Below are 16834 nucleotides of genomic sequence, written 5' to 3'. Positions count from 1 at the left end.
TTGGTAACCTACTTTTGGAAAAGACAAAAGTGATACAACTTGTAAGAACACTAGTAATAATGGCATATACTTTTAAAAAGCATCTTTATGTACATTATGTGGTTTCACCTAAATAACTGCAGGACATAGCATTCAAGGAAGTAGATATGATCCCTCAACACAAATCTATAGAAACAAGAGTTCTAAAAGGTCATTCATTCAGTCATTTAACAAATATAAGCTGATTACCTACTATTGGGCCACTGTGTGAAAGACTGTGCCTATTTTATTGCCAAGATCACAGGGCAAAGGAGCCGGGTCTAGGGCCAGAATCCTTGATTCTTGTGCCAGGATTTTTTTGCTTGATGCCACATATTTTAAATAAATCACACCAAAAATCTAGCACCAAGTAAAATTAAAAACATTAGCACAAATTATCTAAAAGAAGATATTCCTTTGTTACTTAAATAACCATTTGAATTAATCTCCTGCACATGGAGAAAATATTTTTTAAACTTTCTCCCTTTAAAGAAATCTTTTAAAAAAAGTCTGTTACCAGTAAACAGAACCTCAGGAAGCCTTTTCATCCCCAAAGCATGGGGCAAAGATGGAATCAAGCTGCAGCAAAGCCCAGGGGGTCTCTCAGAAACCTGCTTGTCTCACTGTAGGAATTTACTGATATGGAGACTCCAGGGATTTTAAAGGAAATACCTAAAAAGAAGGTTTATATTTTACACTGGATGGTAACTATACATTCCAGAGCTTAAGTGTGCCTCAAATACTCATTATTTGTGTTGTACTCAGGAAATAAGGGTAAAAGAATATACAGTATTTCAAAATTAAGTAGTTTGAACTCAGTCTTGACCCCTGGTCCTACCTTACTTCTTCAATTGTGTTTGATAAAGCTTTTCACCTAAATCAATATTCTATTGCTAACAAGATGGTACTCAGTATTTACTTTGTTACTGTATTCACTGAACATGAGGTGGTTTCAAGTTATAGCAAGAGTCATGGAGATACATTTTACCAGTTGGAAAAATAAAAGAGAATTCTGGGGATTGGTATAAGGACCACTTTGATGCATTTCCTTGAATTTACTCAGGATCTTGAGAGTTGGGCAACGATTACTTCAAGTTGATTGTTGAGAAAAATTGACCAATATTCTATGATCGCTCTACTCTTTAGCAGCCATTTACTGTGATTGTGAAACAAAAAATTGCTGCAAAATGTGGATCTCAGTCTACTGGTACACCACCACGGCTGTTGGTGCTCACTTGTGCATTCACATCAACCAAACACCAGATCATGAAAGTGAAATGATAAAAGTCAAAGAAGAACTGAAAACTTGTAATGATCTCTGCTGTACTGGATATTCGCTGCCTTCCACAGGTGGCAGGTATTCAGTGCATGTGCTTATGAAGTGCAAGACAGCATGGAAGAGCAGTTCAAGGGTGAACTTTTACAGTTTCTATAAAGTGACCCTATTGTATGTATGAGGAAAGTGAGACCCTGAGACTTTAAGTTCTTTGTCCAAATACTACATCTTGTAATAGGAGGAACTGGATTCAGAGTTCAAACTATTCACTGCTGTGCTGTGTAATGTTTGTAAATGCTGTCGGGAAGGCTGTTGGGATATTGCTTGAACTCTTTGTAAAGTTCTACATGTTCTTCTAACATATCATGCATTAAATTTGGAGTATTTTCACTTCATAAGTAATGGACATAAAAATGTCATAAAATGACATGAAAATATTTTAGGGGAAAATTTCTCTAATGAGTTTACCAAGAGTCTCCTCCCTGGAGCTCAACTCTTACAGACCTCTGATGGAAGAATTGTGTTGCTGTGGCCTTCTGCAGGAGGCAAATACTCACAAAGCAGAGGGAGAGAAACACTTTGCAGACACCAAGGATACTGACCTTTGTGCCATGCAACATAACTGGTCAGTAATGAGGCGTGGAAAGGTGACCTGTGTTGTTGACTCCCACAAAGACAGACTTGGCATGAACAAGAGTAACATTTGGAAAAATGAGAAAGAGGCAAAACATCAAAGTTGTAAACAGTAGTAAGCCTCAAAAGCAGTGGTTGGAGATTGGAATAAAGTGATAGTGAGTTCATTTGGATGCTGGAAGATTTCCAATCTCCTGGCCAGTATAGAAGGCCACACAAGCGGGCTGCCCTGCAGCTAACTATGAGTGCCTTGCTTCAGCTTCTCTGACTCAACCCTGGGTTGGCCAGGGAACATCATGAGAAACCTACTAAAGTGGAAATTTGGGCTGCAGGACTATCTACAACCTCTAAGTTAGGAATCTCCTGCTGCCAGGAAACTGGCAGATAGCCTCTGTTTCATCCTGCCAGGTATGGTTGAAACCTGCTCTGTATTCTACATAATATTGAACACCCCACATTTAATACGTATCTCTTGATTTGTAGCAGTTACTGCCCTAATCTCTTGCTTGTGGAAAGTGAATTCCTTACTTTGGCTCATTTATTTCCCCTATACCACACAAAAGCTAAATATATTATTTCTGCCTCTTGTGTGTCTTATGTATTAAAGGCTAAAGACTTGAGATAATTAATTTTTTTCCAAAAGAAAATATGTTTGGAACTGCAATATTTTTCAAAGCAAAATGCTGAATTACCTGAGGGCAATTTCACTCCCAGCTACCCTCAGCTCTCAACATCAAGCAGAGGAAACAAACAAACAAACAAAATGTGAAAAGCAGATATAATTGTTAATATGTTGACTTTTAACTAAACACCTGAGAACTAATCTCTGCTTTGAAAACCAAGCTAAGAGGTAGCTGAAGAGTAAAAGTGAGCATTTAGGATGTCATCTGCTGCTTTTTAAATAGTCAATTTTCTTTATCACTCTCTCTTCTTTCCTTTACCTAGCCACTCTTATTCAATCTACCTACAACCCCTGTAATGTAAGAAGTGTAAGGGATCTCAATATCTGATATCTAATTATTTAGTATGAGACATACTTAGGAAGTCAGATGATAAACTTATAGTTTATGAATAGGTGAAACATTTTATTTAATTTCAATTAGACCAAATTCATTGATATATGATAACTAAAGCATGTGCTTACTCATAATTATTCAAATGTCTTCTGTACTTTCAATAATGTCTTCTTTTTAATCAGAATTCTTTGTCAATATTTTCTAAAGTGCATTTTATTGAAAATATTTCTGTGTCCTTGTAAGAAATGTTATCTGAACTTCTGTAGTCAAATTTGAACCACATGGAGAAACTAATTCAACAGGTTTTTATATTTTCAGGGCAGAACTCCTCAGTGTGTTTATTATGCTAATGAGCATTGTGAATCTCTGCAAGGAGGATATAGATTATAGTGTTTCATAAACACACTGGAGTCTGGAACTCTCCTAACAGTACCGTAGATGCCTAATGTTACAGGGAATTCACTTTGAGACACACTCCTCTATGCGGAAACACTGTTTTATAAAAGCCATTTTGGAAATATGACAAGCAGAACATTATGATAACCTAATTTGTTGACACTGTGGTCACTTTATATTCCAAATCAGAAGGAGCAGAAAAGGAGTTAGAATTCTTTTACCTAGGGCCGACTATTGTTGATATTTTTGCACATTTCCTTTCATACTTTAAAAATATACCTTTTCCATATAGTCGAACCATGTTTATGCAAGGTTATACCCTTATTTTGTTCTTGATTTTCTAGTATTTGGTTTTTCTCATTTGTTCATTTGCTCATTATGAGCATATTTTTAATGACTGAGTAATATATCAGACAATTCATCATCATTTACATAAACATTCTTTTATTGTTGGGCATGAAATTTTTTCAGTTTTTACAACTGTATACTCTGTTGCAAGTGATATCTTTATACATGTATTTGTAAACATTTATGATCATTTCTTAGAATCTATTGTTAGAAAATGTATTATTAGACCAAAAGGTGCAGGTGTTTTTAAGCCTCCTGAAAATTTGCTAATTTGCTTTTCAGTAAATTTGTTTCAATATCTATTTGTACCAGCAATAAAAGCTAGTGCTACTTTACCAGACTGAAATCTGAATTAAGTATGTTATATTTACATTCTTGATAATCTAAAACATATCTTTTAAAATTTGTATTTATTTTGAGATTTATTGGCCATATATGAATATATTTTCTCTTTGGGAAGTTCTATATTGATGTTTTTCTTATTTTTATATTTATCGTATTTAAATGTTACTTATGTTTAGAATTTCCTTCTGTAACTAGGTGTTTCATAATTATTCACTTTTGGTTTTTCCCTTTTTATTCTTTGATTTCTTACTTTTCAGACAAGTTGTTATGTGTAAATAACAGTCATGTGAAGGCATTTCCAAATAGTTAGAAATTTGGAAAATATACTATCCACGTTCCATTTTAGAAATAATTGCTCAAAGGCCTACTGTAGGTGATTGCTGAAATAAAAACATGAAGAATGGAGAATTTATGGTATTCAAAGAGTCAGAGTTTGAGAATTCGAATAAACTGATCAAATAGATTTTTAGTCTAAATAATCTTATGTCCAAATGATCTTCTATAATTTAATTATGCAACACTCAGGTATGTATGACCAAAGGATGGGATAGCAGAGGTGTAATACCTCATTTATTACACTATTTAAAGGTAGCATTTTGGGATTGGAAAGAGGGAATCCTAAATAAATGAACACATTGTTTTTTTAATTGAGTATTAATTGCATACATTTACCCAGACATTACATAATTTGTAGCTTAGTGTCAATTAGAATACTAGTTTGGTTTTTGAATCAAAGTCTTTTTTCTTAGAATCCTAATATGTTTTGGAATTACTTTTTGCCATCAGCAGTTATTTAAATGATCACAGTGATATAGGATATTCACAACTCACTTTCAGCACCTTAACCTCTTTAGTATCTTGTAGGTTGATAGTTACTTCTGAGGGTTATGGAAGAGTGTCAGGGTATGGCTGCATTTTTGTTTTGGCTAAACGTGGTGCCTAAATGATGGGTTTCATTACACATGTTCATCATCTTGTCAATTTCTCTTGGCTCTAAAAGTTTTTCAATCCTGCACAACTTTTTGAGTTCCAATACTATATCATAGTATAGTTTTTAAAAAGGCATTTACATAACAATTAGAAATCTCAATTCAAGTAAAATATTGTGCTATCTGAAAAGTAACTAAACTGAAGTGGCAATCAAATGATTAGATAAATTCTGAAGCAAAGAATAAGGTATATTAGGATTGCACAAGGATAAGAAAGCAGGGATCACAATTTGATATTAGCAAGTCTAGAATTCAAGAAAATGAATGACATTGAACAGAACAAGTCAGTGTTATCATGAACTATATAAAACTTTAAAAGCCTCCAGCATTACCAAATCTTTACAGGGAAAAAATAAATCAAAATGTGTAAGACTTAGAAGTGTAAGTAAAAATTGATAGAAACAAAATTGCAGTATGAACTCTTAATGTATAATTAAAACTGCATAATTTCACACAAGCACAAATGTAAAGTAATGACGTACTTAAATAATACAATTAATAAAATTCAATTACTTGATACATAACAAAAATTATACTTTGAAATATATTGATGTATCAAATCATGTAGAGAATACACTTTTTTGAGATTCCATGGAGTATTTAAATAAATCACTAATCAGGTGGTATATAAATTTAAAAATACTGCAAAAGTTAACCAGATAAACAATAAGCACATAAAAACATGTTCAACATTCATCAATCATAAGGAAATTGCCAATCAAAACTACAATGAGGTACCACTACACATCATAAAAATCACTAATATGGAAAAAGAAATTAAAAATCTCAAACTCAGAATACTCAGAATAGCAAGTATGCCAATGACACTGAGCAACTAAAATGCTTATAAATTGCTGGTAGGGATGCAAAATGATACAGCTACTCAGAAGAAAATCCAGGAATTTTCTTAATATTTAACACATGTGTGCCATTGTGACACAGAAATCTCACTTCTAGGTATTTACACCAGAGAAATGAAACTTTAGTTTTATACAATAGCCTATAGATGAATGTTTATAGTGATTGTATTCATAATTTTCCCAAACTGGAAATAAATGTCCTTCAGTGGCAGAATGGTTAAACATTGGTACATCCATTCAATAGAATTATCAACAATAAAAAGGAGAGAACTAGTGATACATGCTAAAAACATAGATAAACCTAAAACATATCATGCTCAGTAAAAAATACCAGGCCCAAAAGGTTATATATTGTATGATTTCATTTATAGGAAATTCTAGGACAAGCAAAATTATAGCGATGGAGACAGATAAGTGTTTGTCAGAGATTAAAGGTGAGGTTTTGATTACAAGCAAGCTACAGGCAGGTAATGGAGCTATTCTGTATCTTGATTGTGGTGGTGGCCACACAATTCTGCATTTGTCAAAAGTCATAGAGCTAGTGGTAGACTTTATTTGTAAGAGCATATTACAAAGAGGCAGACATTTTATATTCCACACTTACAGTGAAGCATTCATAAAATATAGAATAACTCTTTAAAATAAATCTCTTAACTAAATTAACAAAATTAAATATTTAAGAAATAAGATTTAGAAAATGCCATACATGAAAATTTATCAAAACATAAGAGTAGTTATCAAAGATAGAGTCTATGATAAATTAATACCTTTAGAGCTTTGATATTATAAGTAAAAAGCAGGAATAAATGTATATTAGTAAGTTAAGCATTTGATTTAACATAGTCCATTAAATCCTAAAACAACAACATATAGAAACAAAAATAAAATGTACTAAATTAGAAAACAGAACTGTGGAATTAATTCAATTAAGTGCTATTGATTTGGAAGACCAAATAATCAACAAAATTCTGGTAAGTGTAATAAAAATAGGAAAAAACTCAAACAAGTAAAAAAAGAAATGATGTATAATTATAAATATTGGCATTAATACTTTATTGATTACTATATTAACTTAGTGCTAACATATTGAAAATCTCAATAAAATGGTTCAGGAAAGAGAAACATGAATAGGTAAACAACATTGGCAGTTGCTGGAAATTTGATCAAAATATTTTTTTAAAGGAGACTAGGAGTTTTGTAATTTTGGAAGAGAGAGAGAAAATAAAAAACAGAAATTAAATGCTGCATAAATTGGTGCAGAATATTAAAACAACATGGAAATCTGCATAGTAATTTTCAATAAAATAGCATAACCTGCGCAGGAAATTATAAGAAAGAGTGATCTCTTTTTTTTTGCATGGCAGAAATCTTAATTAAAATTATTTGCAAATCAAAATTAGGACTACTGTGGCAAAATCTTAATTAAAATACTTACGAATTGAAATTGAGTACTTTTAAAAAGTCATCTAGGTTTACTAATTGAGTTTGATCCTAGAAATGAAAAGATGACTTTAAGTTATCTGTCAATTCAATAAAGCATACAAAGTAAAATTAGAAAAATTACATAATCTGAATTGATGGTATGCCTAGAATATTTGACAGAGAAGATTATTTTAATACTTTGTTCTTCCATGTGACAAATTATTTTCAACAATAATCATGAAATGAATGTATAGTAAAAGAAGACAGAAAGGAAATACAGGGAAAATTTTCTTTATTGAATGTATTTATGTATCAAATGTATTTATGCACATATATACATATATATTTATGTATTCCAATAAAATAATAAAAAATTTAAAATTACAATATAAAAAGAGACATTGGATTAACACTATTAAACTACTGTAACATATTTTTTTGAAATAAAGAAAAATATTGACCAGTATCAACATATTGATCAATAAGATATATAGGAAATAACAGAGTTTTCATTTCCAAGGTTTCTGCAAATTTGTCAATGACTTTCTCAAAATGATCTTTACATATTTGTGTTCAGTATCAGGATACCCAGATTTGCCAATCTGTCTTCATTCCTGCTTGGCCAAAGAGTAATTTTTATAAATTTTAATTCTGAGAAATTTCTTTCATGCACATGGCAACAGATACACACATACAAAGAGTACTAAACTTAAAGATAAATTTATTAGAGATTCATATAAAAACCTTTTCACCATCAATTCTAGAAATGGCAATATGACCTGTCTTTGTTTATTTGGATTGCTTCTAGTGGCTTTCAAAAATTTTTGCATTTGAAAATTTCTACGAAAATATCCTAATGAAAAATTTGATAAGATTCAACTATATTTGGTAAAAAACTTTTGAAGTTTATTATAGTTTAGAATTTTTTGAGCTTACTTAGGGTACTATTTGTGTCTCCAAGTCATATGGAACTACATATTTCTGTGTGTAAACAGAAGATTTGATACAAGCAATGATAGCACAGTGATTGTGAAGAAAAAATATAACTGTTCATAGATTCTTACTCACCCCAGGTGTATTGGGTTTGATTGTATAAGCAGCAGTTTTCCATGTTAATTTCCACAGAACACAATGTTTATTAAAGGATAAATAATAAAAATGTGCTAATCGAAAGCTTACATAAATGTTATGAAAATACAACAGTTATAACAGAAATTTATTTTTATTTTTTTTAATTTCAGCATATCACAGGGGTACAAATGTTTAGGTTATGTATTTCGCCCTTGTCCTACCCAAGTCAGAGCTTCAAGCATGTCCACCCCCAGATGGTGAGCACCGCATCCATTACCCAACCCCTCCTCCCCCTACATCTGCCCAACACCCGATGAATGTTATTACTATACATGCACTTAACTGTTGATCAGTTAATACCAGTTTGATGGTGAGTACATGTAGTGCTTGTTTTTCCATTCTTGGGATAGTAGAAGTATCCAGCTCTATCCAGGATAATACAAGAGGTGCTACAAAACATTGTTTTTTGTGGCTGAGTAGAACTCTTTGATACACATATACCACATTTTATTGATTCACTCATGTATTGATGGGCACTTGGGTTGTTTCCATATTTTGGAAATTGTGAATTGTGCTGCTATAAACATTCGAGTGCAGATGTCTTTTTTATAGAATGTCTTTTGTTCTTTTGGGTAGATGCCTAATAAACGAATTGCAGGATCAAATGGTCGTTCCACTTGTATCTCTTTGAGATATCTCCATATTGCTTTCCACAGAGGTTGTACTAGTTTGCAGTCCCACCAATAGTGTATGAGTGTTCCTATCTCTCCACAGCCATGCCAAGATTTATTGTTTTGGGACTTTTTGATAAAGGCCATTCTCACTGGGGATAAGTGATATCTCATTGTGGTTTTGACTTGCATTTCCCCGATGATTAGAGATGTTGAGCATTTTTTCATGTTTGTTAGCCATTAGTCTATCTTCTTTTGAAACGTTGTTGTTCATGTCCTTTGCTCACTTTTTGATAGGGTTGTTTGATTTTTTCTTGCTGATTTTCCTGAGTTGTATATAGATTCTAGTTATCAACCCTTTATCGGATATGTAGCATGCAAATATTTTCTCCCATTCTATAGGTTGTCTGTTTGTTCTCATGACAGTTTCCTTGGCTGTGCAGAAGCTTTTTAATTTTATCAGGTCCCATTTATTTATTTTTGTTGTTTCTGTGATTGCCTTTGGGGTCTTCTTCATAAATTCTTTGCCTAGGCCAATGTCTATAAGGGTTTTTCCAACATTTTCTTGTAGAATTCTTACAGTTTCATGCCTTGGGTTTAAGTCTGTTATCCACTGTGAGTTCATTTTTGTGAGAGGTGAAAGATGCTGATCCTGTTTCAGTCTTCTACGTGTGGCTATCCAGTTTTCCTGGCACCATTTATTAAATAAAAATTCTTTTCCCCAGTGTGTGTTTTTGTCTGCTTTGTCAAAGATTAGATGGCTATGTGAGGACGATTTTATATCTGGGTTCTCAGTTCTGTTCCATTGGTCTATGTCTCTGTTCTTGTGCCAGTACCATGCTACTTTTTAAAACTCTGATCAATACAAAATTTTTTCTGAGAGGAGTACTTTATCATTAACACTGTTTAGAATTGCTCAGGCATGGTAATATAAAGCAGAATGACTTATATAGTTGGTTTTATTATTATTTTTAAATCATCTACAGAAAATGATCTTTTTCTTTCCTAACCACTGAACCATGGTACAGCAATGATCCTAACAGAAAATTAATGGTGTACAAGAAAATTTGATTCTGTTTCCTGTTAGAGAGAGAGAAAGAGAGAGAGATACACACGAATAGGAATAGAAAGATATTTTACTCATATGATAGATAATGTCTATCACAAATTAACAGCCAACATAATAATAAAAACACTCCTGATAAAAGTTTTTAAAAAGGAAAAATGAACAACAAAACCACAACAGTAAAAACAAATCAGTGTGCTGGCTCTCACCATCAATAATTAACATAGATCTGAAAGTTTTGAAAAATGCTACAAATCTTAACAGTTAATAATACCTCAGAAATCAAAAGGTACTGAAATAAATTGGTATTACTACATGAGCAGAAATAAAGTTAAAGATAATAACACAATACATTTCTTGTATTTACACTACAACCAGCTAGAGAGGATGAAAAAGTCATATCCTAATGACAGTAGACTTAGAGACAAACACCAACATAATAGTGTTAACAAGAATATGTAAGACTTTTAGGCTAAACTTTATATAAATAAAAATGATATAAGTAAATTCCAAGGCAAATCATTTTCTTTTCTTTTTTTTTTTTGTTGAGACAGAGTCTCATTCTGTTGCCCGGGCTAGAGTGCCATGGCCTCAGCCTAGCTCACAGCAACCTCAAACTCCTGGGCTCAAGCAATCCTTCTGCCTCAGCCTCCCGAGTAGCTAGGACTACTGGATGTATCACCATGCCTGGCTAATTATTTCTACGTATTTTTAGTTGTCCAGGTAATTTTCTTTCTATTTTTTTAGTAGAGACAGGGTCTTGCTATTGCTCAGGCTGGTCTCAAACTCCTGAGCTCAGATGATCCATCCATCTCTGCCTCCCAGAGTGCTAGGATTACAGGTGTGAGCCACCATGCCTGGCCCAGAGACAAATCATTTTCTGAATGAGAAAAGAGACGTAGTCTTTCAAAATGCATAAAATTTACCATCAACCTAATTAAAACTCTTAACTAGCTCTTTCTTTGATCTTGATAAAAACGTACAAAAATTCTTCTTGAAATAAAAGTTAGCTAAGAACCAGTGAAACAATAAATTTAGTAATCTTCTTACCAAATCTTAATGTACATTGTAAAGCCCTACCAAGTATTACAACATCTTTTAGTGCTATAATAGTAGAAGCAATATAGTATTCGTGTATAACAGGGTATACATCCATGAAACAAGATAGCTAAGAAAGAAACGCTATCATCTACAGTTATTGAATATGTGATTAATACATATTTACAAATCAAAGAGGAATTGCATGTTTAATTAGTTAATTAATTAATTATAGAGTGCTCATTTTGAAGCACTCATTAGGGAAAGAAGTTCTGCTGTATGTAAATGGAGAGAGAGCACTGAATCCTAACCACTAGACCACCAGGGAGTTCTCCTGTAAATGGAAATGGAAAAGATCTTGGAAAAAAGATAGCTAGATTTAACTAGATCACAAATGACTAATTTCTCTACTTCAGAAAAGGGAAGTATAATCAGAAGACCAACAACCAATCAGCTCAAGAATACTTGGAATAAATATAAAATATAAATGTCATCTATCAAATGTATAATGAGATTATATAAACAAAAGTACAGTAGTAGGACTTTAATAGATAATAGAGCAGAGAATATAATAGAGCTATGGTCAAACTACTGTCAAGGAATTTACAATTACTTAAATGTCTATTTTGGAACTATATCATAAAATGCCTGAGAAAACATGAACCAATATCCTAACTAGCTTAATCTTTGGGTAGTATATTTTTAATTTTCTTCTTTATATGTTGTTACTATTTTTGCAAATGGTATGTAGTAAGTGTACATTTTTATCATCGGAAATAAATATTTTAAAAATATCTACACCAAAATCTCCTTATTTTCTGTGTTTTAATAAGTTTTAGAGTTTTTATGCATTCTTTCCTTCCTTTTCTTTTTTACTGAACACCCATTATTTGCAAAACAAGATTTTATATAGCATGCTTCCTTAATTGAATTGATTTCAGTATAGTAAGGGTAGATAAACATATAAACAGAAAAAAATTAAATTTACTTTACTGAGGAATGCTTGGCATATAAAGAAGAATCATTTTTGGGGGGGAAGTGGGAGGCGTGAAAATTTCAGTTAATACCATTTCTTTCTGAATTTACTGAAAAATTAATAGAATCTTCATCTCTCTTGCAGCATCATACAATGATGTATCTTTGCAATGAAATAAATTTCCTAAAATCTGACATAGCACAGACTTATACAAAAGGAGATTTTTTGCCATACCTTTCAGGCATATTTTCTAGGACTTACCTGAGCAAATGTAGATTTCTTCTTATCAGATGCTTCCTATGACTTCTAATCAGAGTATTAACATTGTAGATATGCCTAGTGTTTAAAGTTAAAATTTACTTTTGTATACTTAATCCTCTTAAGTTAACATACATTTTTATCAAAATTACACTTGGCACCTGTTTTAAATCATGATATGACGTCGTGTTAAGAAAAGCAGAAATCCTCTTTATTTTCCAAGTTCACAGGTTCCTTTGAAGACCAGTGGCTCTGCTGCCCATTTTTCTGTCCAGAAATATTTCAATAATATTCACTGCCAACAACAGCCCGCCCTCCATACCTCTTCTAGGGGTATTACCTCCTTCCTCCATGAGAGAACTGGCTCTGGATCCCCTCTCTACTCTTGCTCTGCCTACTACTCCTGCCTATCTCTCTTAAATGCAGTGGCCTCTCTCCCTTCTCTGACATACGTAGTGTAATCCCCTCAATGACATTAAGATATAGGACTAAAAGAAGCCAGATTGTCTACAAGTAACTCATTTGCTGTCATAAAATGCAATTATTCCCTGAAAGAAAAGGTTGCACGGAGACCTGTCTAGCTGCTTAAAATGGAGACAGGAAAATTAAGAGAAAAAAATGATAAACAGCTTTTCTTTTTCTTATTCTATTAAAGTAAACAAAACAAAACAAAAAAAAAGGCCCACAACATTAACATTTCCTGGCACTAAGCTCTGTGGTCTAAGGAATATAAAGAAGGATGGGACACAAAGCCTCTTTTTATTTTTATTTTTTATTTTTATATTTTAAATTCTTCAAGATTATTTTATTATATTTTACATTAGATAGTCAGGCAATATACATTTATATTTATCCACATTTTTTTATTTCAGCTTATTATGGGGGTACAAAAGTTCAGGTTATGTATATTGCCCATGCCCCCCCACTCCCCCCGACTCAGAGCTTCAAGCGTGTCCATTCCCCAGACGGTGCGCATCGCACTCATTATGTAGGTATACACCCATCCCCTCCCCCCTCCCCCCACATCTGTTAGTGGGGGGCAATTGGTGTTATTCCCAAATGTGCACTTGGATGGGAGACAAAGCCTCTTTTAAGAAGTTCATAGTCTCTTTGAAAGATCAAAGCAATAACTTTGGTAATGATAACTACCTTTTATCACTCACCTGTTATGCAATCCATAAAAGGCTAGATGCTGTGCATACATTTTATCATTTAAACCATTCTGCATCCTGTAAGGTAAATCCAGTTTATTATCCTTCATTTGCAGATGAGGAAATTGAGGCTTGGAGAAGCCCACATTTACACAACTCGTGAGTTAAGAAGGTGGGAATGGAAGCCACTCTCCTAACCACTATGCCAAACGGCCTCCAGATATACATTTAGCAGATGCTAAATAAATATTCGATGAAAGAATTTATGATAACAAACATATATCTTATGATGTATGGCAGTGTCACTATCAAATAAGGGTTACTGTGAGTGCTTTGTCAGAAGAGAACATGATTAGTGTGAGTGGAGTGAAGGGGTGATGGAAAACATGTGCGCAAAATAAGGCTTACACTAGATAAAATTTGGGATAGCAAATCTGTGTGTGATAGAGTAATGGCTTGAGTAGTAGTGTGGATATAGGGTATGTACATGTAACTGGGGCCCAGCACCCCTGGTTAGGGATATACGATAGATCTCTCTACCAGGGATCTAGCCTATCTACCTATCATCCATCTCTCTACCTATTTAACCAAATATCTATGAAGGTATGTACATATATATTATATATACATATATATATCTCATGTATATATAGACTTGCTTATCAAGTAAAAATAGTTAACATTCATGTACTACTTGACATTTGCTAGGCATGTCCTAAGCAATTTATAATCTCATTTAATCCTCAAAAACAAATAATAATAATAAATGATATTAATAAATAATGAATACTAATCCCCATTTTAAAGATGAATAAAAGACATTATAGAAAAGTTAAGTAACTTTGTCAAGAATGTACACCTGGGATTTGAATCCAGATTATCCAAGAAAAAATGATGTAATAGGGATGAACTTGAAGTTCTGTTCTAGGTCAAAAACAAAATGTACAGCACTAACAGAACTTGACAAATACCATGTTTACAAAAGACTTCAAAATGTTGTTTCACCATAAGTTCAAGAGGAAGCAGAACTATCAGTCCAACACAAAGTGTACCGCAAGTTTAGGCTTTATTAATACAGCAGATTATCCAAAGTAAAATACAAATAGTCCTATACTACTTTTTGACCAGGAAATCTAGGATTACATTCATTCACTTTTGGTCTCCATGATTTGAGAGAGACGTAGAGAAAGTTAAACAAATTCACAGAAGGTGAATGCAGGATATGAGAGCGTTAAATCTTTTAACTAGTTCAGGAATGCTTGAAGGAAATCTTTTGAAAACTTTCCATCATGCAAAGAATAAAATCCAAACTCCTTACTCTGTTCTATAAGGAGAATCTAGTTTTTGGTTAGCTTTTTTTACATTTTTTTCCTAACTCTTTCTGCAGCTCACTCAGCTCCAGTCTTCTCATCTTGTTCTTCCTTAAACAAGCTTAACATTGTCCTTCCTCAGGGTTTTTGCACCTGCCATTGACGCTGCCTAAGTATTTTCCCCCAATATACGTATGGTGTTTATTCTCACTGTATTACCCTGCCACTTCCTTAGAGATTCCTTCTTTGATTATCTTATCTAAAACAGCATTCATATTACTCTCTATCCCCTTGTCCTGACAAGCATGTGCACATGTATGCATGTATGCATTGCACATGTATGCATGTATACATGTACATGTGTATGTATGCACATACCTCATAAGAAGGCACTTATCACCACCTGGCATCATTTATCTATTCATCGTTTCCTGGCCATTGCTATTACAGTTTTCTCCAGTAGACTATGCACTCCGTAAGGACAGGGACTTTGTCCATTTTCTTCATTGGTGTAGCCCCAATACCCAGCAGTGTGGCTGGCACATAGTAGGCTGACAATAAACATTTATTGAAGGAACAAATGACTGACCATTTAGCTTGGAGAAGGGAAAAATGCAGCGAGGCTAATTGTTATCCTCAAATATTTGAATTGTTTTTTGCATGGAAGTATGATTAGACATCATTCGGAATAAAGCTAAATTGCTGGCAATCACATTGGGTTTAAGATGAGGACGGATTTTATAACAGTTCCAGCTGTCCAAAGATGAAGTGAATTATTACAGGTGGTGCGTGTTCCCCATGATTAAAGATGTTCAAGCAGAGACAGCCTCATTTCTTAGATGAGATTTACAGGGGGCTCACGTTCAGACTAAATGAACTTTAAGAGCTGATCTAACCCTGCAGTCTTTATGTTATTACTGGAAAGGGGAGAAAAATGACTCCTGCAACATCCTTTGTCCCACGGGATTCCTGGCTCATATTTAGAATCATAACATTTTAGCTGACAGAGACTAAAGATCACACAGAAAAAGAAGTTGAAAATTAGAAAGTGATACTATCTCCCTGCAACAAAACACCCTGTGGCCTGCCACAGACCACAGCATAAAGTCCCAACTCCTCAGTCATCAATAAATATTTGTTAAGCTTCAACTACATGCCAGGCACTGTTTTCAACCTTGGGGTTACAGCAGCAAACAAGGATAAACAAGGACTTTCTTCTCATTATGATGCCATTCATCATATGGTAGCTAGACTTACATGTATGTGTTTAAATGAATGTGTGTGTATATGAAATATATGAACAGTATGAATATATTGAGTTATGAGTATTCTGTGAATCGGCTGAATTTTGTGTGTTATTACTGAATGAAAACAGACAGGGAATAGAATGTAGTGACTGGGATGCAGTGTTTTCTTTGTTTATGAATTTGCATTCTTTTGGCCCTTGAATGATTATACCAAAGTGACAGCAGTTTGGTCAACCAGAAACCAGGAGTTGGCTGAATTTTTACAGGATATTTATTCATTCATTAGGGTGGTCTTCCAGGAAACAGAACAACAAACAGAGCATTTTACAAGCAGTGTTATAGAAATATACACAAAGAGGCATTCTGGTTGAAAGTAGAAACATTTGACCTTACACAGGGAAGTCTAAATGTAACAGGCTACACCAGCAGTTTTGACTAAGAAAGTAAATAAGGAATTTTTAAAAGTTATTTTTAAAATAATAGCTTAAGGGGTTAACTGCATATGTTAAAATCCAATGATTATCCTTCTAAGGAAAATTAATTGGAATAGAATCAAAAGTACCCTTCCCTGAGAATATTAGTGATGTTAGAATATTAGTGATTAGTGATATGAAAAAACTACATGAGTGATATTATTTGCCCTAGGAGTCCTTTTGGAAATTTTGGAGTACAGTGTTTTTCACAATATTGAGATTTATCACTGATATTTTGCTTGCTAGGTAGCCTATAGTAATGAAAATTCT

The 16834-nt window shown here is 33.3% G+C and overlaps 1 protein-coding gene across 3 annotated transcripts in view; it reads left to right on the top strand.

Moving 5' to 3' along the window:
* Positions 1 to 16834, top strand: part of BMP5 (bone morphogenetic protein 5) — a 128777-nt gene that overhangs the window by 12563 nt on the left and 99380 nt on the right. The gene's annotated exons all lie outside the window — the stretch shown is intronic.

This window comes from Eulemur rufifrons, chromosome 15, assembly GCF_041146395.1.
Source record: "Eulemur rufifrons isolate Redbay chromosome 15, OSU_ERuf_1, whole genome shotgun sequence".
NCBI classification, from domain to species: domain Eukaryota; kingdom Metazoa; phylum Chordata; class Mammalia; order Primates; family Lemuridae; genus Eulemur; species Eulemur rufifrons.
This window is presented reverse-complemented; position numbering and strand designations above follow the sequence as displayed.